General features: G+C 46.6%; 2 long non-coding RNA genes across 2 annotated transcripts in view; both read right to left on the reverse strand.

Annotated features, from left to right (window-relative positions):
- Nucleotides 1-22,397, reverse strand: part of LOC309333255 — a 191,258-nt gene that overhangs the window by 25,376 nt on the left and 143,485 nt on the right. The window lies entirely within an intron of this gene.
- Nucleotides 19,094-20,668, reverse strand: LOC309333131. The gene is made up of 3 exons (XR_014152402.1): nucleotides 20,121-20,668; nucleotides 19,673-19,826; nucleotides 19,094-19,155 (listed from the first exon to the last, which is right to left on the reverse strand). It is a non-coding gene; the product is annotated as an uncharacterized lncRNA (long non-coding RNA).

Below are 22,397 nucleotides of genomic sequence, written 5' to 3' on the forward strand. Positions count from 1 at the left end.
CAACCAACAGACTGTCTCTGGGCAGGCTGCCAATAGTATCTCACACCCCCTCACAGCCTGCAGAGAACATCTGGTCCCTGTGCATACACAGAGAGTGTTATTAGACTTTGTTGTCTAAACCCATGCTTTCAGTCAGCATTTTACACCTCAAAAACGTTAGAGGCTTGGTCATAACATTGGCTATGTTCTGGAACTTTCACAATATGTACACATTATCACATTCCTTTTACATTGCATTTTACATTTTGATATTTGATCTCAATGTGTTTCGTCTTCCCCCTAAATTGGTCAGTTTTGCTTAACGTAATACGTGCCTTATTATCCACAAAAACCTGAATGGGAAATTCACATTTCATGCCCAAATCAATCAATAACTGATTATAGAAAACCAGTTCGCTGCAAAGTTCACTTAGAGCAGCGTACTCTGCTTCTGTGGAAGAAACACTCACAATGCCCTGCTTCCTGGACTTCCAGCTCACTAGGGACCCTCCAAACATAATTACCAAACCGGGTATTGATTTTTTAATCAGACAAATCAGCCCAATCACTGTCTGAGTAACATGTCAGTATTTCTTGGCTTGTTGAGGACAGTTTAAGGATAACTCAGCTGTTTGAACTCTTTTAACTGCCTTCCAAGCCAAAACAGTGGGTTTGGCCACTAGCCTACTCAACAGACCTCCAGAACGAATTAAGTTCTTAACCTGAGGTACCACTGTACTTGAGTTTCACTGCAATGGCGAGGAGCAAGCACATGCTCTCATTCCATGCAGTCAGTGCAAATACCTCGTCAAAATCAAGCCCTGGCCTCTGGGAAAAACCCTTTGCTACCAGGCGTGCCTTGTGTTTAACCCCACCTGAAGCAAGAGGCTTTAACTTGAATACCCATCTACACCCCACCAGCTTCTCGCCTTTGGGCAGCGAAGTGGATGTGAACACCTTGTGCTCCCAAAGAGATTGCATCTCTTCTTTCATTGCCCCTTCCCAGAGCAATGCTTCTTCTTGTGGCAACTCTAACACTACTTGTGATGGGATAATGAGCTGCTTGTGCGTAAAAGCTTGATCCCTCTGGGGTTTGGCTGGTCATCCAAACCGATGCACTAACGGAGCCCCCAAAGCATGACTCCGTCAGTCGCTGGTAGAATCTGACAGTGGGCGTCTACGGAATTTACGCCAACATAAAAGCTGTTTGACGGACATGCGCCTTCGTGACTCTCTGCGTGACAGTTTCCGGCGAAGGGTGGGAGTTCCCAACGGGGGTCCCGTTACCTCTCCACTACTCTCACTGGAAGCATCCCAGAGCCTCCCCTCCGCTGTGACTCCTGCACTCCCCCTGCTGGTTCCCTCTTCTGCTGCAGATTCTCTCCTATTCTCCTGGAGCCTGTCCACCACCTGTCTCTCCGATGGCAGTTCCCTGACATCCACCTCCCCCCCAGGGCCCCCTTCACCCCCTCCCGCCTCCTCTCCCACTGGCGGTGAGGGCGGAAAGCCCCTGAAGGAACTCTCCTCGTCGTCCGAGGATTCTAACACTTCTAGCCACGACGTACCGTCTCTCTCCCCGTCTTCCTCTTCTTCGTCGGAGTCGGCTTCTTCACCCACCCCTGACTCTGGGAACCCTTCAAACTCTCCTTCCTCATCGGTGGTCCCAAAGTGTTCCCTTCTAAATCGAGCCACGGGTTGCGGTTTTCTTGGGAAACGCTGATGAAATGTTTCTATTAAAACCTCGTCATTGACTACCTCTGCTGGTACCCAAGTGTTTTCCGACTCTGCTTCCCCCTCCCATTCTACCAGATATTCCACCTGATTCCCCTTCCACCTGGAATCAATGATTCCTGCCACGTTCATGTCGCGCTCTCTCTCTTCTATCACGGGCGTTTGGGTGGCCTCTCTCTCACGCTCCCCCCACTCACGTCCCTCTCGGTACGGCGACAGTAATGACCTGTGAAATACTGGGTGTAATTTCATGTGACTGGGCAGCCTGAGTTTGAATGCCACTGGGTTGACCTGCTGTATGACCTCAAAGGGTCCCAATCTTTTGGGCCTCAATTTCTTACTCCCGCCCTTGAACGGTAGCCCTTGGGTGGACAACCACACCCGGTCCCCCACCCTTATAGTTTCACCTTCCCTCCTATTTCTGTCTGCTTGCTTCTTATATTCTTCCTTGGCTTTCTCTAAGTTAAGTTGAAGCTGACGGTGGATCGCCTCCATCTCTTCAAAAAAATATTCCGCCGCCGGCACGCTCCACCTCTCCCCTCCCTCTCCTGGAAATGCCCGGGGCTGACACCCTTAATTTGCCAGGAAGGGACTCATCCCTGTGGACACGTTCTCCGCGTTGTTGTAGGCAAATTCTGCTAGAGGTAACTTATCCACCCAATCATTTTCTCTGTCTTTTACATAACACCTCAGGTATTGTTGTAAAACCCCATTTGCCCTTTCCGCTTGCCCATTGGTTTCTGGGTGCCGGGCAGTTGAGAAATTGAGTTCTACGTGCAGTAAGCTCATAAGTTTCCTCCAGAACCTGGAAGTAAATTGTTTCCCTCTGTCGCTCAAAACCCTCAAGGGGGCGCCATGCAACTTAAAAATATGTTCTACAAACAACTTGGCGGTTTCCTCCGCTGTGACTGCATGTGAACAAGCTATAAAATGACACATCTTGGTTAATTGATCTACCACCACCATGACAGCTGTTTTGCCTTTGGATTTTGGCAGGTCCGTCATAAAATCTATGGATACTGCCTCCCATGGCCTTTCGGGCGTGGGTAAGGGTTGTAATAGCCCCGCTGGCGCCACCCTCTCTCCTTTCGCTCGCTGGCACCTGTCGCAACCCCTGACATATTCCCGTACGTCCTCCCTCACCTTGGGCCACCAAAACTCCCTGGTAACCAACCACATGGTTTTGTGCTGTCCAAAATGTCCCGCTGTGGGGCTGTCATGCAACTGCTTGAGTACTCTGCCCCTCAGTTCCCCGTCGGGTATGTACAGTGCCCCTTTGTAATACAACGCCCCGTTCTTTTCTTCGAACCCCCCTGTGTTCTCCTCTGTCCTCCGGAGCTCTCTGAGTTTCTCTTGGGCGTATTCATCGTTCTCCGTACCCTCTATCAGTTCCCTCTGCCCCACCAATGCCGCCCCACACACCCAGCGGTCTTCAGGGATTACATGCCTTGCCTCAGGCGCTCCCTCCCCCTCTAAGTACTCAGGTTTCCTGGAAAGAGCGTCCGCCCTCACGTTCTCGGAGCCGGGCACGTAACGAATCTCAAAGTGGAATTTGGAGAACTCCTGGGCCCATCTCACTTGTCTCTGGTTCAGCACTCGGGCTGTTCTCCAGTATTCCAGATTTTTGTGGTCAGTTCGGACTTGAACCTTGTGCTGCGCCCCAATCAGCAAGTGCCGCCATTTCCGGAATGCTTCATGAATGGCGAGCAGTTCTCGGTCGTACACTGTGTAGTTCCTCTCGGATTTGTTCAACTTCCGCGAGAAGAATGCACACGGTCTCCATTCAGACGTATCTTTTCCCGGCTGGAGAAGAACGGCCCCCACCGCTCGGTCTGACGCGTCAGTCTCCACTCTCATTGGTTGTTGTAGATCCACGTGCAAAAGTTGCTCTTCCGACGCAAACGCCTGCTTTAAGCGTTCGAACGCCCTCTGCGCTTCTCCCGTCCAAACAAATTTCTTTTTGCTACTAAGACAATCCGTGATGGGCGCTGTTAAATGGGCAAAGTTTTTGATGAACTTCCTATAGAAGTTTCCGAAGCCCAGGAACCTTTGCACGTCCTTCTTGGTCTTTGGTGTTTTCCATTCCAGTACCGCTTGAACCTTGCTGGGATCCATGGCCAATCCCTTGTCAGACAACCGGTACCCCAGGAATTCCACCTCCTTGGTATGAAACTGACACTTCTCCAGTTTCACCCACAGCCGGTTTTCTCACAGCTTGCTCAGTACCTCTCTTACATCTCGCACATGCTGCTCCTCATTGTCTGAGTACACCAGGACGTCATCTAAGAACGCTACGCAGTTCTTGTAGAGCAGTGGCCCCAGGACGTGATTCATGAATGATTGAAAGCAGGCGGAGCCCGCTTGTAATCCGAAAGGCATAACGAGGTACTCAAAGGCCCCCAAGGGGGTGAACATAGTGGTCTTCCACTCATCCCCCTTTCTCACACGTATCAAGTTATATGCCCCCCTAAGGTCCAGCTTGGTAAAAATTTTCCCTTTTCTCACCCGTGTTAGAATGTCATCAATTCTAGGCATAGGGAAAGTCACTGGTTCTGACACTGCATTTAGGGCCCTGAAATCACATACAAGCCTGGGCTTGCCCGTGTTTTTTTTGTCCACAAAGAACACTGGGCTGCCCCCCACCGCTCGTGACTCTCTGATGAAACCTCGCTTGAGATTCTTGTCAATGAACTCCCTTAACTCCTGCATCTCACTGTCTGACATTGCATACAGCTTGCCCACTGGCAATTGTGCTCCTGGGAGTAAGGTAATTTGACAATCAAAGGGTCTGTGCGGGGGCAGTTTATCTGCTTCTTTTTCGCTGAATACGTCAATCAAGTCAGCGTATTGTGGTGGCACCCTCCCCTTGTCCATCACTTCCATCCCTGCTAGAGTGGCCCTGGCGCCTGCCTGAGCCTCTCCCTCCTTGCAGTGTTCTAGGCAATGTGCTGATCCAAAGGAAACCACTCTCTGATGCCAGCCTACTAGCGGATCATGTAGCGCCAGCCAGCTCATACCCAAGATAATAGGAGCTCCTCCCAAGGTGGCTACGTTAAACGCTATCAGTTCGGTGTGTCGTGCCACCCTCATTATCATTGGTACAGTCTGTTGGCTCACTTCTCCTCCCAACAGCTCCCTCCCATCAATTGTGGTAACCTGCAAAGGCTTACTCAATGGGATAGTCTGTATCTGGTGTTCAGCTGCAAACTCTTTGTGTGATGGCCTGGGATTCCGAGTCTGAGAGTGATCCGGAGGAATCCCAGCCGGCGCAGGAGTCCCCGCCTCCAGGGCCGGCTGAACTGGGGCAAGGCCTAGTTGCTGAGGAAACTCAAGAGCAGGCACCAGGTGAAATCATTCAGGCCCCAGAGGTGCTGGAAGACTCAGTGGCTAGAGGTGAGCCTCCCCCGGGGCCCAGTAACCCTTCGGCCTCTCCTGATCTGCAGAGGCTTAGGGCAGAGAGGCGAAGGGAACTGGTGTCTCCCAGGAGGAGTGCTCGCCTTAAGGCCAAGAGAGGCGGGGCTTCTGGGGGCCGGGACCGCCCCCGGCCTTAGAAGAAGATAAAGGTCAGGCAGCCCGGTCCCAGGTTGCGGGAGCAACGTCGTTGTGAAGTATCTGCTTTACCCAGTCCTTGTTCGGCACTCCCAGTGTGCCTGTTTCTCGCCCGGCTTCCTGCTTCTGCCTTACCAGTGTTCCTGTTCCCCGCCTGGACTCCTGCTTCTGCCTTACCAGTGTTCCTGTTCCCCGCCTGGACTCCTGCTTCTGCCTTACCAGTGTTACTGTTCCCCGCCTGGACTCCTGCTTCTACCCTACCAGTGTTCCGGTTCCTCGCCTGGCTTCCTGCTTCTGCCCTACCATCGTTCCTGCTACCCCGCCCGGCTCCCTGTTGATCTTGGCCTACGGTAATAGTACCTCATCCCCCCTGGGACCAGCACACTTTGCTCATGAAATTACATGAGCTACCTGAATCCAATAGCGCTTTTATCTTCAGTGGGTGTCCGTTTGCCAGTTCCAGCAACACCTCTATCACAAGCGCTGGTCTTGGAGGTTCCGGCGTGGGCACATTCATTACTCCCTGGCCTGGCTGCTGTGCCCTGATGTTGGCAACCAGGCGTTGGCTTTTACTTGCTCCGTGATTTCTTCTTCCTCCTTCCCCCCAACAGTTCCCGCCATCCCTTGCCATTCCTTCCTTTGCGGACAGACTCTGGCAAAGTGACCTGGCTGTTGGCAGAGATAGCATCTCTTGCCGCTCTTTCCCTCCTTCTTCCGCCCTTCACTGGTGTTTGAAACTGCGCGCGTGCGCGCTGTTCCAAGTTCCATCGGCTCTGCTGGCGGGAAAGGCTGCTCCGGAATCTCTGGAATGCGGAAGTCCTTCCAACGTTCCCCCTTTCCTTCCCGCTTTTCCATAGCTCTAGCTTCCTGGCGTGCCCCAATGGACAGCGCTGATTTAGTCAGCTGATCCATAGACTCCGCCCTAGGGCGCCCGGGAAAGTTCATCTTTCACTGCCGGAGAGAGACCTTCTTCAAACAGCATTTGAATAGGTTCACTAGCAAGGTCCCACCCAAGTCTATGAATCAGCATGGTGAACTCAGTCCAGTACTCACGTACAGATCGCTCCCCTGTTTACACGCCATTAACTGCCTGCGCACCACTCCCTGCTCGATCTCGCTGGAAAACATCAAGTCCATGGCGCGGAAAAACTTCATTGTGTCCTTTAAGATTTCATTATTGGCTGCCATCAGGGGCCGAATCCAGTCCCTCGCCCCTCCCTCTAGATGGCCAATCACGTACGCCACTCTAGAGTTCTCGTCGGGGAAGTCATCAAACAGTAGATTGAGAGCATATTGCATCTCTGTCCTAAAGGCTTGATAGTTCCGGGGATCCCCCCCAAATTTCTGCACCAGTCCAGGCACCCGTCTGGCAAGTGGGGTGGTCTTCCCCTTATCTGCATCTTGAGCCCTCCTCTCCTCGAGCCTCGCCGTTTGCAGCGCCAGCTGGACCTCCAACGCCCTGTACCTTTGTTCCAGGCTTGGACCTGCTCCAGCTCCAGCTCCTGCTCCTCCGGTTCCGGCTGGTTTGCTCATGATGCCTTCTGCTTGCACAAGCTGCTTTCAAAGACTGTCAGATTGCTGTGATGGGATAATGAGCTGCTTGTGCGTAAAAGCTTGATCCCTCTGGGGTTTGGCTGGTCATCCAAACCGATGCACTAACGGAGCCCCCAAAGCATGACTCCGTCAGTCGCTGGTAGAATCTGACAGTGGGCGTCTACGGAATTTACGCCAACATAAAAGCTGTTTGACGGACATGCGCCTTCGTGACTCTCTGCGTGACAGTTTCCGGCGAAGGGTGGGAGTTCCCAACAGGGGTCCCGTTACCTCTCCACTACTCTCACTGGAAGCATCCCAGAGCCTCCCCTCCGCTGTGACTCCTGCACTCCCCCTGCTGGTTCCCTCTTCTGCTGCAGATTCTCTCCTATTCTCCTGGAGCCTGTCCACCACCTGTCTCTCCGATGGCAGTTCCCTGACACTACTTGATAGTTCTGAAGAAGTGTGCATGCACACGAAAGCTCATACCTAGAACTAACTCAGTTGGTCTTTAAGGTGCTACTGGAAGGATTTTTTTTATTTTGTTTTGACCATGGCAGACCAACACGGCTACCTATCTGTAACTGGAACTACTTGATAGCTTTGCAGTTCACAAGCTACCAGGTACACTTGAGCTAAATCAGCCTTTGCTTCTTTTTGACCTGAGAGAAAGTCAGGCCTCCCCCTCATCATCCCTCTCAGAGTCTGGCCCTCCTCCAGGAGAACTGGGCTCATCCTTTCTCCAAAGGAGCGAGACTCTTCTTAGCATGTGGCTTCCCTTCTATGGGAGATGAAGGAACATCCGGCCTATTATCTTCCCCCTCAGACTCACTCTCTGAGCTGTTTGTGTCTGCCTCTCTCTCTGTGTCTGAGAATTCAGATTCACCCTTTGTGTCCTGGAACCAGACCTCAGAGTGTACATGTAATCATTCCCATCCATCCTGTTCACAAAAATTTGCATTTCGTGACACGACCACTCAATTTTGCCCAATTGCAAACCTCCACCGCTTACTGAGTAATTGATACCCAATAAATAATGAGCTTCTGTGCTTTGGGGTACCCTTTTCTGTGTTGATCCCTGGGCACATGGACCCATGCTTGAACACCAAACATTCACAAATGGTCTACTTTTGGCTTCTTGCCAAACAGTTTGAAGTAGGGTGTAGTTCCCACAGTGGCATGGGACAACCTATTTTGCATGTAGTTGGCACACAAAATAGCTTCACCCCAAAAACCCCTGGACAAGCCTGAATCTGCAAGCATTGCGTTCATCATCTCCTGCAGAGATCTATGCTTACGCTCTGCCACCCCGTTTTCCTTGGGGCTGTGGGGGTTTGCTTTCCTGTGGCCTATCCCATGCTTCCTTTGTTAATTTTTTTATTAACAATTTCAACATAACAATATATCAAAACATATCATATTCATTATTTCCCCCCCTTTTTTCCCATTCCCCATCAAACCCTCCCTCCCCCCAGACTTCCCTCAGCTCCTCTCACTGATTTCTCAGCACGTTATTCTCTGCATATTATAAAATTATATCAATCCTTATATATCTATCTACCATGTTATCAATCACTAAATTTGTGTATGTTTATTCAAAACCTGCCAAGGAGTCCAATTCATTTTGTTGTCTTTTTAAATACTTTGTAAAAAGTTCCCACTCCTCTTTGAAGTCACAGTTGTCCTTATCTCGCAGTTTGTATGTCAGTTTAGCCAGTTCTACATAGTTCATCAATTTCTCTTGCCACTGTTCCTTTGTCGGGGTTTCCTCATTCTTCCATCCTTGTGCTATCAAGACTCTTGCCACTTGTAGCATACATGAATAAACTCTTTGTTTTCCTTGGCAGGTCTTGTCCTACAATCCCTAACAAAAATGCTTCTGGGGTTTTTTTTTTACAAATGTCATTTTAGACATTTTTTTCAATTCATTATATATAATTTCTCATTTTTAAAAAAATTCTCTACATTCCCACCACATATGATAAAAGGTCCCTTCCTTTTCTTTACATTTCCAACATAAGTTTGACCTGGTTTTGTACATTTTTGCTATCTGTACTGGTGTTATATACCACCTATACATCATTTTTCATATAGTTTTCTTTCAAAAGAGAACAGTCTGTAAATTTTAAATCTGTTTTCCACAGTTTTTCCCAATCTTCAAATTGTATGTTATGTCCTATATCTTGTGCCCATTTGATCATGACCGATTTCACCTCCTTGTCTTTTGTTTCCCATTCTAACAGAATACTATATGCACCCTTCAGCAATTTCACTTTCCCTTCTATGACTTCCTTTTGAAATCTAGAAGTGGTGTAACTAAATCCTTGTTGTGTTCTTTGTACATCTCATACAATTGCCTGTAATGTAACCAACTCTGAAAATGTTCTTTTATTTCCTCATACTCTCTTAGTTTCCATTTTCCTTCTTGATCTTTTAATAGATCACCATATGTAAGCCACTTCCCTTTTTTGTCAAGTGGTTTGAACAACAAAGCTTCAATTGGTGAGAGCCACCAAGGTGTCTTTTGTTCTATTAAGTCTTTATATCACTCCCAGACCCTCATTAATGATTTCCTAATTATATGATTGTAGAATCCTTTATGTACTTTTCCTTTCCCATACCATAAGTATGCATGCCATCCAAATCTGTTATCATGACCTTCTAAGTCCAATGCTTCTTTCTTTTCCAGTTTTATCCAGTCCCTGAGCCATACCAAACATGCAGCCTCATAATACAATCCCACACTTTCTAAGCTAAAGCTGGAAATCACTAGAAAGAAACTCCCCCCCGTCTGAGTGCAATTTTAGCACTTTGTATGGGAACTGTCTTTCCACATACGCAGCCCATTCTTTGAACATGGAAAATGACTCACTTTTGTGTTTCATCAGATACACCCAGCAAAAATGTGTGGCATCATCCGTGATTGTCAACACATAACGAGAATTGCCTCTGCTGGGATTAAAAGGGCCACAAACTACATGCACTAACTACAAGGGTTTTTCACTCACCTGGTCACTGTGTGGGTAGGAACCACGGTGGCTTTTGATCTGCTTACAGACATTGCAATCCTGCTTGGCAGGGGGTTGGACTCGATGGCCCTTGTGGTCTCTTCCAACTCTATGATTCTATGATTCAATCTGTACACAGAAATTGTGGAATGCCACATTTTTACACTCAGGCTGCACATCACTGCTGCTTAAAGCAGCCTCCTGTACGCCACTCCTCAGTAAGTATAGGCCATTCTCAAGTAGAGCCCTCCCAAGTGTTTTCCTGTCCTTCTGGATTAAACAACACGTGTTATTGAACACCACGCAAAAATCAGATTCAACCAGACAAGAAGCAGACATTAGGTTACTCTCAAGAGAAGGAACACATCACATTGTTCAATTGTGTGTGTAAACAGGAAACGTACACAGATCCCGCTGATTGCACTCCAGTCTTTCTGCCATTGGCTAGCACTATTAGCTTCTGTGGCGCTAATGTTTTCTTGGCAAAAAAAGCCTCAGAATTTACCAGGTGGTTGGTGCTGCCAGAGTCCATGACCCAAGTATTCGGCTGCACCTCGTCTGCACACTTGACCACAGCTGCAACAAAATGTGCCTTCTGCTGCTTCTTGTTGCGCTTCTGCTGCTTCTGACCTCCGGTACTGGCTCCCTCTGAACAAAACTTTCGCAGATGCCCAGGCGATCCACACTTGAAGCAGTGACGAACAACAAACGCTGTCTCCTCTCCGGCTGGCTCCCGGGAACGCTGCTGCTGCTCAGAAATGCCGACTGCCCTCCAAAACACCCGAGGATGCTGGCTGCCTACGCTCCCACTTCTGCTGAAGTCTCCAGAAGCCTCTCGCTGACATAATCCACTGTCAAATCAGTAGCAGGCATTGCCTCCAGCATTAACACCAAATTGTCCCATCTATTGGGCAGAGAGCTTAGAACAATGCAGACCTTTTCTTCCTCAGGTAAAACAACTCCACCCTCCTGGAGTGCCATGAACTTCAAGTTCAGGCCATGAAGGTCGTCCTGCATACTCTCCCCCTGTCTGAGCATGTCCTTGTAAAGAGATTTCCTTATCGAGAGCTTGGACCCGGCTGTTTCATGAACGTGGAGTCTCCTTAATAGGCCCTTTGCAGCCCTTTGCAGATGCCTGTCCTCTGACATGTGGCAGCTGCATATCATCAATCCCCAAGATAATGGTGGCTCTGGCCTTCTGGTCTCTCTCTCGTTGTGCAGCAGTCAGCTGCTGGGGAGGATCAGTAATCACTTTCCAGAGAGATTCCCTTTGTAGCGTGACTGTTCAGCCTTTCAAACGGCAAAGCTAGGAGATGGGTCATCTTCCTTCAGCCAGTCACTTCGTCTAGTCAGACGTCCAGAACTCCAAGCATGCTGGCCAGCTTTTGATGCCGACCTTCTGACACTCTACCTCTGATCAATGGCCGGCTGGACAAATCCCATTGAGAGATTTATTGCAAGCGAAGTGTGATAATAAACCTTGTGCCCACATGCTTCCTCTGGCGTGAGCTTTGCAGAATACGCAATGTTGTTGGAAGCCTATTGAAGTCTGAACACTGTCCTTCTGGACAATGAAGGAAAGAACGGCTTGAAAGTTACAGCTAGTGTTTATTGTAGCAAACAGTAATAAACACATAGATTACTATATACAGATACAGAGTGTTAACAGCATGTACAGTCTCTCAGCAAACTGCCATTAAGCAATCCCTCATACTCTAACCACCACAGACAGATAGAGGGATTCTCTCAGAACGCAGGCATATAGATAGATAGATAGATAGATAGATAGATAGATAGATAGATAGTTGCTGTGTTACAGTATAACACTGATTGGCTGAGCTCAACCAATCCTTATCTTACACCTACTGTTAACAGGCTGTCTCTAGGCAGACTACTATCTCTGAGACAGACTTCTCTTTTCTGGGCAGGCTGCCAAGAATATCTCACACGGGCTTCTTGGGGGAAGGGGGCGAGTCTGTTGGTGCACCAAGAGGCAGCTCCTCAATCCAGACCCGGTCCTACAAATGCAAAGTGACGGCACCCCCCAAGGCAGGGTGGGGGCTCTGCTCCCTGGGGGCAGAAAGAATCCATTAGTATGTGCCTGTGTGTCTATGCATTGCAGGGGATTGGACTGGATGACCACCAGGATCCCTTCTTTTTTTTTTTTCATGCATAATTTTTATTGGTTTACATTAATCAAAGTACAAAACAAACTATAATATTCCACATAATATTTCACAATTTTTTTTTTAAGAGTGACTTCCTTCAACCTTCCCACAAATCATCCGTATTAATGAAAAACAAATAATTCCGCATTTCTTGTTTTGTAATGTCATTAATCATTCTAGTTCACCTGTTTTTCTTTAGACAGTACCCTTTGCTTCTTACAGAGCACCTTTAAAACCCACTAACGTTATCTGTCCATCGCTTAAGTTTTCCAGATATTTCGTAAAACTTTCCCAATCTTTTGCAAACCTCTGGTCTTTTATATATCTAATTTTCCCTGTCATCTTATCCATCTCCACATAGTCTAGTAATTTTGATCTCCAATCCTCAATTGTCGGCAGACCCTCTAATTTCCAATTTTTAGCTAATAGAACCCTTGCTGCCGTTGTTGCGTACTGAAACAGCTAATAGTCTTTCCTTTTTATCTCCCTTCCTACCAATCCCAGCAGGAATGCCTCAGGTTTCTTAACGAAAGTATAACTTAAGATTTTCTTTATTTCATTATACACACTCTCCCAGAACCCTTTGACTTTTTGGCATTCCCACCACATATGGTAGAAGGTCCCCTCTCTCTCCTTGCACTTCCAACATTTGTTACAGGATCCGTACATTCTGGCTAATTTGACAGGTGTCATATACCAACGGTAGAACATTTTCATTAGATTCTCCTTAAGTGTCACACAAGCCGTAAACTTAAGATGTTGTTTCCATAGTTTTTCCCATTCTTCGAAGTAAATGTTACGGCCAAAATCTCTAGCCCAGTGTGTCATTACCGACTTGACTTCCTCGTCAATTAGGTTCCAGTCTAGTAGCTGATTGTACATTTTAGACAAAGTTTTTATATTATTTTTCAAAATTTCGATTTGGAATCTGGAGTTTTTATCAGCATATCCTTTATCTTTAAAATCTTTCCTAAACATATCGTTTGTCTGAAAGTAGTGCAACCAATCATAGACTTGGTCCTTAACCTGCTCGTACGGTCTCATTTTCCTCTTTCCTTCCTCCTTCGTTAACAGTTGTTCATATGTGGCCCAATTGGCCCTCATATTGGTCTTTTTAACAGACATAACTTCTAATGGTGACAGCCAGTGGGGTGTTCTAGGTTCTAGCACGTCTTTATACCTTTCCCATACCTCAATCAGTGGGCCCCTGAATATGTGGTTTCCAAATTCCTTATGCGTTCTCCTCCGCCCATGCCACAAGTAGGCGTGCCATCCGAATCGATTATCGTGACCCTCTAAGTCCAACACTTCTCTGTCCTCCAGATTGATCCATGTCTTTACCCAGCATAGGCATGATGCCTCATAATATAGTTTCAAATCTGGCAGGGCGAAGCCTCCCCTTTCCTTCACATCTGTCAGCAATTTGAACTTTATTCTGGGCTTCTTCCCCTGCCAGATAAATTTTGAGATCTCCCTATGCCAGACTTTGAATATCGATATGCCTTTGATCACGGGGATATTTTGAAAGAGAAATAGTAATCTTGGAAGTACGGACATTTTAATTATAGCTATTCTTCCCCAAAATGACAATTTGAGCCTGCCCCACGTTTCTATATCTTTCTTAATTCCTTTCCATACTGTTTCATAATTATTTTTCAATAAATCTATATTTTTTGGCGTTACCCATACTCCTAGATATTTCACCTTCTTAGTCAACTCTAATTCCGTTTCTCTTTGTAATTCTTCAACTTTGTCCTTATACATATTCTTAACTATCATTTTTGTTTTCCTTTTATTTAATTTGAAGCCCGCTACTTTTCCAAATTGGTCGAATTCTTCAAGTACCTCTTTTATTGAATCTATTGGGTCTTCCATTATTACAACCAGGTCGTCTGCGAAGGCTTTGATTTTGTATTCATTCAGACCGACCCTTACTCCTTTTATTCCTTTATTATCTCTTATAGAGTTAAGTAGAACCTCTAACACCATTACAAACAGTAGTGGGGACAGTGGGCATCCCTGTCTCGTTCCCTTTGTTACTATTATTTCTGCAGTCTCTACGTTATTTATTATGAGTCTTGCCCTTTAATCTGTATAAATTGCTTTTATCCCGTTGTAAAATTCAGTGCCCACTTCCATATGTTCCAATTGTTTTAGCAGGAAATCCCAAATTACATTATCAAACGCTTTCTCAGCGTCCACGAATAACAACAAACCTTGTTTATCACATCTGTCTGTTAAATATTCTATGATGTTTATTATATTTCTTATGTTGTCTTTCATTTGCCTACCCGGCAAAAAGCCGGCTTGGTCTTTGTGTATGCTTTCTACCAAGATATCTTTTAACCTCTTTGCTAGGATTCCTGCGAAGATCTTATAGTCTATATTTAACAAAGAAATCGGTCTATAGTTTTTAATCTGCTGTAAATCGGAGTCTTGTTTAGGGATTAGTGTGATCAATGCCTCCTTCCACGTCTCTGGTATTTCTCTTTCTTTGAGGATGTTATTCATTACTTCTTGCAATGGAGTCAGCAGGACTAGTTCCATCTCCTTATAATATCTGCCAGTAAGCCCATCTGGGCCCGGGGCTTTCCCATTTTTTAAATTCTTAATTATTGCTTTGATTTCTTCTATCTCAATTGGAGCATTCAGCTTCTCTTTTTCTATTGTGGAAATCTTATTGATATTCTTACCTTTTAAATATCTCTCTATTTTTCTCAAGTTATTCCTTTCTGTATTTTTAAAAAGACCTTTGTAGAAGTCCAAAAAGGCCTTCCTTATTTCTTTAGGCTTGCTTATCACTTCTCCTTCCACCTCGATTTTGTTTATTGTATTCTGCTCCTTCCTTTTTTTTAATTGCCAAGCTAGTAGCTTCCCTGATTTATTAGCATATTCGAAGTTCCTTTGTCTTAATTTTTTAACTTTCCATTCTATCTCTCTGTTTATCAACATCGCGTACTGAGATTGTAGAACTTTGATGTTCTCTTTTATTTTCTTATTTTTGGGATTTTTAGTTAATTTCTGTTCATTTTCCAATATTTGTTGTAAAATTTCTTTTTTCCCTTTTTCTCTCTTTTTATTCTTAATTGCATTATGTTGGATAAAGAAGCCCCGCATCACCGCCTTGCCTGCATCCCATACCACCTTTGATTTTGTACCCTTGCCTAAATTGTCTTCAAAGTATTCTTTTAACCTGTTTTGAGCTTTCTCTATTATCTCTTGGTCGTCCAATAAATAATCTTTCATTTTCCATCTGTTTAATCTTCTTTCCAACCCTTTCAGTTCCATTTTTATTGGGTTGTGGTCAGATATTGTTTTGGCCTGGATCCCCACCCTTACGGCTCTTGGGATTAATTCTGCCGAGATCCACATCTGGTCTAATCTTGAAAATGAATCATTGGGTTCTGAGTGGTAGGTATGTTGCTTTTCCAAGGGGTATTTGAATCTCCAAATATCCACTAAATTACAGCTTTGGACCAAAGAGAAAAATGTTCTAGGTAGCTTTCCTTCTGTACCTTTCGTGTCCCTTAGCCTGTCCAACTCTAGCGACACCACACCGTTCATGTCTCCCAGTAGTATAATTTTCTGATCGGCGTAATCAAACAACTTTCCTTCTAAACTCCTAAAAAACTCTGACTTATTAACATTCGGCGCATAAATCCCCACTATTATTACCTTTTCTCCCTGCCAATTAATTTGTACTGCTGATATCCTTCCTTCTTCGTCTTTAAATAATTGTTTCGCTTCAATTTGTTTATTGATATAGATGACCACTCCCCTTTTTTTACTCCGATCTGACGATACAAATTCATTCCCCAGTCTTTGGTTAGTCAAAACCCTCTTATGTTTCCTCGCTATATGCGTCTCCTGCAGGCAAATAATATCTAGGCCTTCCTTCTTTAGAATATGCTCAATTTTATTCCTCTTTCCCCTATTGTTCATCCCATTAACATTCCAACTGCAAATTTTTAACGCCATGGTGGTTACCTAAAGAAAGAAAAAAAGAAAAAAAGAAAAAAAAGAGAAAAAAAGAAAGAAAAGGGATCGAAGACAACTGTTGTTTCTCTTTAGACTCCTCCCTCTGTCCCCTCCTCCCCCCCCTCCTCCGACTCCCCCGACTCCTCCTCTGGATTTTCCCCTCCCTCTGCCTCCTCTCCTTTATCTTCTTCTTTTTGTGGTTTTAATTCTTTATATTTTCTTAAAAATTTGCCTGTTTCTTCTGGGTTTGTCAATTTTTGCCTCTTACCCCTATATGTGAAGGAAATTCCTTCAGGGAACTCCCACTTGAATTCAATGTTATTTCTTTTCAGTATCTGTACCAGTTCTTTGTAGGGGTCCCTACGTTTTAAGAGCCTGACTGGGATGTCTTTGAAAATTATTATGTAGTTTCCCCCAATGTTTAACCTTTTCTCTCTGTTTTTTTTGGAGGATCCTGTTCCTCATTTCCCTTTCTTTGAATGTAACTAGACAGTCTCCTACAAATTTTTTGTTCCTAGCTGATTTGACTTTCAATCTAAAAGCCGATTGGCAGTTCAGCTTTTGAGGTAGACACTCTACACAGGCAAACTAGGTGGTCCAACAGCACAGGATTAAGGATTACTTTAGGTCGCCAGACAGTCATCATCAAAATTCAGTTCAGCCCAGTGCCTGGATGTAGCAGATGGAAAAGGACACAGCCGCTAATTTTAGACCAGGTTAGTCCGTACTGTTAAAGAAAGATAGTCTTTTTGCCTTAGTCGCTACCGCGTTTTGAATCAGTTAATGGCGTCGGCACTTCTCTTCCGCTTTTACACTAATTGCAGCACGATAGAGGGGAGCGTTCTACGGCGTCCCCTTCACTCTATCAGACGGTTCCAATTTAATAACTTCACCTTCTGTCCCCTGTTTTAGGCACCCCTACTTAAGAGGGTATCGGGTGCTTTTAATAGAAGAGTCTTCAGGGGAACAAAGTGGACGTTAGTAGTAGCTTTTCTCTTTTCCCGCTCTGGAGTTTCTCAGCGGTCTCGCTGATTTCTAATAAAGGCTGAACCCCGGAAAAAACTTCTCTCCTCTTTTGCCGGGTTTTCTCTTTTCCAGTATTACAACTCCTTCAAGCTTGGTTCACAGCCCGGTTTCCTATGCTTGGAAGCGGAGCGCTAGCCTTCTGCGAGGACTGGGCTGTCCGCTACTGGGGAGGGAGGAAATGGCTGCCCAGGACCCGCTGCTCAGCGTCGCTGTACTCTTCACCTTTTGAGGGTTTACCTGACAGCGAAGCGAGCCGCGTCTGGTCTCTGCTGGCTCCCTGTACCTCCGGACACCCTCCGGACGTGTTTCTGGGGTGCTTACGCCCTTCTGCACCCCCTTTTTCCTCCCCTTGTAGGACAGGGATCGCGCTCTCCGCCGAATCCCTTCTCGCTCGGAAGACGCGCTCCACCGGAAGTCAAGAGGAAGTCACCAGGATCCCTTCTAGCTCTACCATTCTGGGTAGAGCTAGAAAGAAAAATTGGTATCATGATTATAATTATAACAATAGCAATTTTTCTTATTGTAATTTTGATTACTTTTCTTATTGTAATTGTAATTATTAAAATTAGAATATATAATTAAATAATAGTTATAATTATTATAATTATTGATCCAGATAAAGCAGATAAATTTAATAAATTATCTCTACTCTCATGGCCACTGCGCTCTGGCTGGAAAGAAGCCGTGCAAAAATAGTCTCTCAAACCCCGGATCCGCAAAGTGCTGGGCTTCTTCACCTTCCTTGCTGCTCCCCTGGCACTGCTCCTCATTCCTGCCACGGAGGAATTCGAATCCACCACCTGCTGAACACCCAGAGAGGCATTCCAAAGTGGCAGGGAGTTCCAAAGCCCCCTGGCACTGTAGCAAGGAGTCCCAAAGGGGTCATTGGGATTTCTTTTTCATACTGAAAAGCCCCACATCTTTATAGGGCATCCAGTGGCAGGCAGTCCCCAAAGTGGACAATTCATTATTATAGCAACTCCAGTGGCAGGCAGTCCCACAGCCCCCAAACTTTCTGAGAAGGCTTGCCTGTAACTCACCACCGCTGTCGACCAGAAGCTTCTCCTCTTGCCAGGCCCAACCAGAACTCGGTGCCGGCTGAGACGAAAAGAAGAGTCAGGTGGGCAGTGGATTCAAGTGCCAGAGGCTCTTCCTTTGGCAGGGAGTTCCATTGGCCCAAGCAAACCCTGACTTGCCGCTTTCTCTCTGGAAAGCCATGTGGGTCGTGGTAGTGGAAGAGTCTTGCTTGCAAGGCGGGCGGCGCGGCGCCCGCCTGGATAGAGATATAGTGTCCTAGAAAATTGAAAATACTAATTGGGAGAGAAATACAGGGCTGGATCAGCTCTGTTCACACCTGGCTGGGAGTAAATTATTACTGGGATGATTTATTCCCATCCCCTCAGCCCACCACGCAGGGTTGTCAGCTGGAGGCACTCAATGGTCATCCCTCCTGACCACTTAGGGGTGCCTTGTGTGAGCCCCACCTTCGGCACCCGCCTCGGCCCAATTCCGGCTCCACCAGTCACCGTGGGGCATCCTCCAGCCTCAGGTGCCAGATTCAAAATCGCACAAGCCTGAGCGGGGGGGGGGGGGGACAAGCCAGAGCAGTCTATTCTCTGTCCCCGTTTTGCACCTGGAACCCTTTGGTCTTGGGGTGGGCACCCTCCACCCCAAGGCGCTACAGCTCCTAAGACTTACCTGCACCGAGGCAGCTCCCCGATGTCACCTTGAGGTTGTCGAGTGCCATGTATGATGGCGCAGTCCCTGCCACCTGCGCCAGGGGTGTTTGTGTGTCAGCATGCTGCAAACTCAAGACAGTACTGTTGCCCGAACCCTGATGCTCTCCCAACACTCGCCACTGACCTCCGCAGTGAAATTCCTGTAGTGCCAGTTCCCGCCTTGCCTCGAATCTGCCGCTGGCATCTCAGCCTGCCGCTCACCCTCTTTCTCCACGCAAACATGCAGAGAGCATGGCGAGGGAAAGCAGGGCATCGATTCACTGGGGTCCTCTAGCTTGGAGGCAAGGGGGAACTCTGTGGGCCATCCAGCCCACCCTGAGCTCAGGTAGTACCAGAAGCCGATGCAGTGGGTGCCCCCAAGCAGCGGGTATATCCCCATCCGCAGTGCTGCTGCTTGACCTGCCGCCAGAAAGCCAGTGCTGGTGTCGGCAACCATGTAGTGCCCTGGGGAAGGGAAGAGAAGAGATGTGTTCCAGTTGGATCTTCTTCTGGATTGGAAACCCCGGGGGTCATCCAGTCCAACCTGCCGCAAGGCGCCACTCACCCTCCGGCATGCCCAGGGTGTGGTCGTCAAGCAGACCTTGTTCCAAGGCGCCACCCCACCCACCCAGTGGGGCCTAGGAAGTAAAGGACAAGGGCTGATGGGATCTGGAGCCGTTCCTTGCCTCCCAGTGCCCATCTGCAGGGTAGATGACCCAGGGTGTGCCCTCCAGCTCTACAATGCTATCTGTGACGTTGTAAAGCAGGACATGCTCAAAGCAGAGGGTGCTGGATTTTAGTGCTGCACAGGGTGCTGCCCCTGGGTGGCCTCAGACCCAGCAGGGAATTTGGTTTCCATGTAACATGGCCACCCCATTTCTGGCACGACAAGAAACACAAGGAGAAAACACTTTCCTGTCTCCTATGGCGGCCAGTTCCACAAAGGCATGTGGCAGGCCTCAAATTCTCTGCAGATGCTCACCACACTGGCTCTCCTCTGTGCCATCATGGCAGTCAGGCTCGAAGTTGCACATTTGCTCTCTGCTGATGCAGTGCACACCGTCGCCGCAGTCAAACTGGCCATCCTTGCAGGTGCCGGGGTGTGTGTGGCTTGCTGGGGGGAGCAGAGAACAGGCCTAGATGGGGAGGGAAGGAGGTGTCAATGTCCGGGACTGGTGGGAGGAATACATATGGGACGATGGCTCCATCCCATGAGACTCCTCATCTGTGGGTTTTGGGTTCCAGCCAAAAAGATTGGGTAGGATGACATTCAGTGTCCCTTCCCATTCTCCCATTCCAAAAGGGCGGTTCACAAGACACACACAAAGAGAAATATGTACACACACATATACGACCCATGTAAAATATTTTTGAAGAAAGAACTTCTTTAAAGAGAACTAGAGCCTTATTTCTACTCCTTTTTGCCTCACTGCTTTGTTGGATGCAACCGGGAGACAGGATCAGGTCATCCAGAGCTATGCTGCTTTGGGGATCCTTCCTGAAGCCGCCCTCAAGGACAATCTGGAAGGAGGGAGCAAGGCAGATAGAAACCCATCGCCAAAGTATCCCTTCAACCTGCGTTATCCTCTAAGCCTACCTCACAGGGTTGTTGCAGGGAACAATGGGCGGAGCGAACCATGGACTCCTTGGAGAAAACGGGGAGAGACCAAGGCAATAGGAAGCTTCTCCTTCCTTGAAGGTTTTGAAGCAGGGCTTTGATGGCTGTCTGTCCTGGATGTTTGAACTGAGATTCATGCCTTGTAGGGGGTTGGACTAATGACCGCCACGCTCCCGTCCAACTCTATCATTCTACGTTTTTTTGAAATAAGCTCTTCTGCTTAATGAAGTTGGAGGGCCCAGGCAGACGGACATGTCCATTGCCAACCTGGCACCCAGAGATCTCCATGCGGTTGCAGTTGGCCCCACACCTGTGGCAAAATGCACCTGGCGAATGTCGAACCCTGAAGTTAGGGCGGTGCAAAACCCACCACCATGGGTTTGTCTTAACAGTCTAACCTATTAATTAACTCAACAAATCCTTTCCATCTTTCACTATATTCTGTCATTCAGTTTACCTTGGTTTATTTTAATCTTATCTTCCCCAAAATACCTTAAGACTTAAAACTTAATATTTATTTATACATAATTCCTTATAACATTTCTGCTAAAGCCAAATATTTTCATTCCAACATTTTTCCTAATACTCATTAATTTTACACTAATTCCCAAAATAAATTTTTAAAAGTTTTCTTCCAATCTTCCTCCAGCGTCTCTTCTTCCTGGTCTCGGGTTATGTCAGTCCTTACTGTCCATTCCATCTAGTCCATCAACCTGGTAATCTTATATCGGATATAGTCTTTTCCATGTCCCTTCTGCAGGTCTTCTTCTTGTTTGTACTTGCACTTTACCTTGTCTTTTGTAGATCTTTCTTAATTTCTTTCCTTTCTCATTGAGGAGTAGGTCTCGGGGATGTTCCAACTCAAAAATATCTCCATCTCTCCTCAACAGATCGGCCCATTCCCCACAGTCCCATTCCCCACAGTCAACAGTGAAGTCCAGAAAATATTTAAAAGCATGTTTCAAAGTCCCTCCAAACTTAAGGGGCCCCACAACTCCAGACCGCCCCCCCCGGCCCACTTCGAATTCAGCCTTCGACAACAATAGCTTATGCTCCTGTAGGGCCTCGGGCCTCTCCATTTGTATTACTTGAGGTTCAACAGCAGCCTCCTCCATTATCTTCTGCGTTTGCACTTGCTCTATCAAAACAGATTCCTGAGTTGGCTCCTGGATGGTTTCTGTATACATATTCACTGTTTGTCCAAAGTTTCTGACTGCAACAGTCATCAAATCCATCTTCTCATGCATCTGCTCCAACAAAGCGCTTGTCTTGCAAAAAGCAAGCACCAAAACTTCTTCCAAACACATTTTTGTTCAAGGTCACAGTCTGGTCCCACGATCCTAATCTCCACTGCTGTAAAATCCCCAGAACGACTCCAGCAACAATTTAACAAGCTCCCTCTAGAGGAGGCAATTTCTATTTGTATCCATCTTTTAAAAGCAGATCCAACAAAGAAAAATTACTTTCATTTTTCGAATTTTTTGTTTCTTTTAAATGCAAAAGGCAACACTGGAATCAATTTGTTTCTCTTCTTCAACTGACTGTCAAAAGATGTTCCATTCACAGTCAATGAACCACCAAAAATCTCCGTCTCTGACACCCCGTTCCCAGGTTTGAGACGGTGGAAATTTATCTTTCTTTACTCTCTCTCCTGCAGGCTTGAACAATCAAATTTCCCCTCTTTACTCCTGCTTCCAAGAGGGGTTTAGATGATCAAAACAGGAGGAATTAAAAACCTTTATGTGCAACTTTCTGGACTTTGGCTTGCACGATTTTTGCTTCAGACTATTTACAAAAGCGGAAGGCGGACTTCCTGTTTAGAACCTTCCCGCTGAGTGCCAAATTAAAGTGTTTCTTAGCCCAATTTTCAGTCATAACAAGTAAATCGTCTGCAAAAGCTTTAATTTTATATGTTTTGTTTCCCAGCTGATCCTTTCTTATCTGATTGTTCAAGACTTCCATCACCAAGATAAATATCAGTGGTGACAGTGGGCAGCCCTGTCTGGTTCCCTTGTTTATTTTGCACTCCTCAGTAATTCTTCCGTTGATGATCAGTTTTGCATATTGTTCTGAATAGATGGCATTTATT

This window comes from Podarcis erhardii, assembly GCF_964252035.2.
Source record: "Podarcis erhardii genome assembly, chromosome: W".
NCBI classification, from domain to species: domain Eukaryota; kingdom Metazoa; phylum Chordata; class Lepidosauria; order Squamata; family Lacertidae; genus Podarcis; species Podarcis erhardii.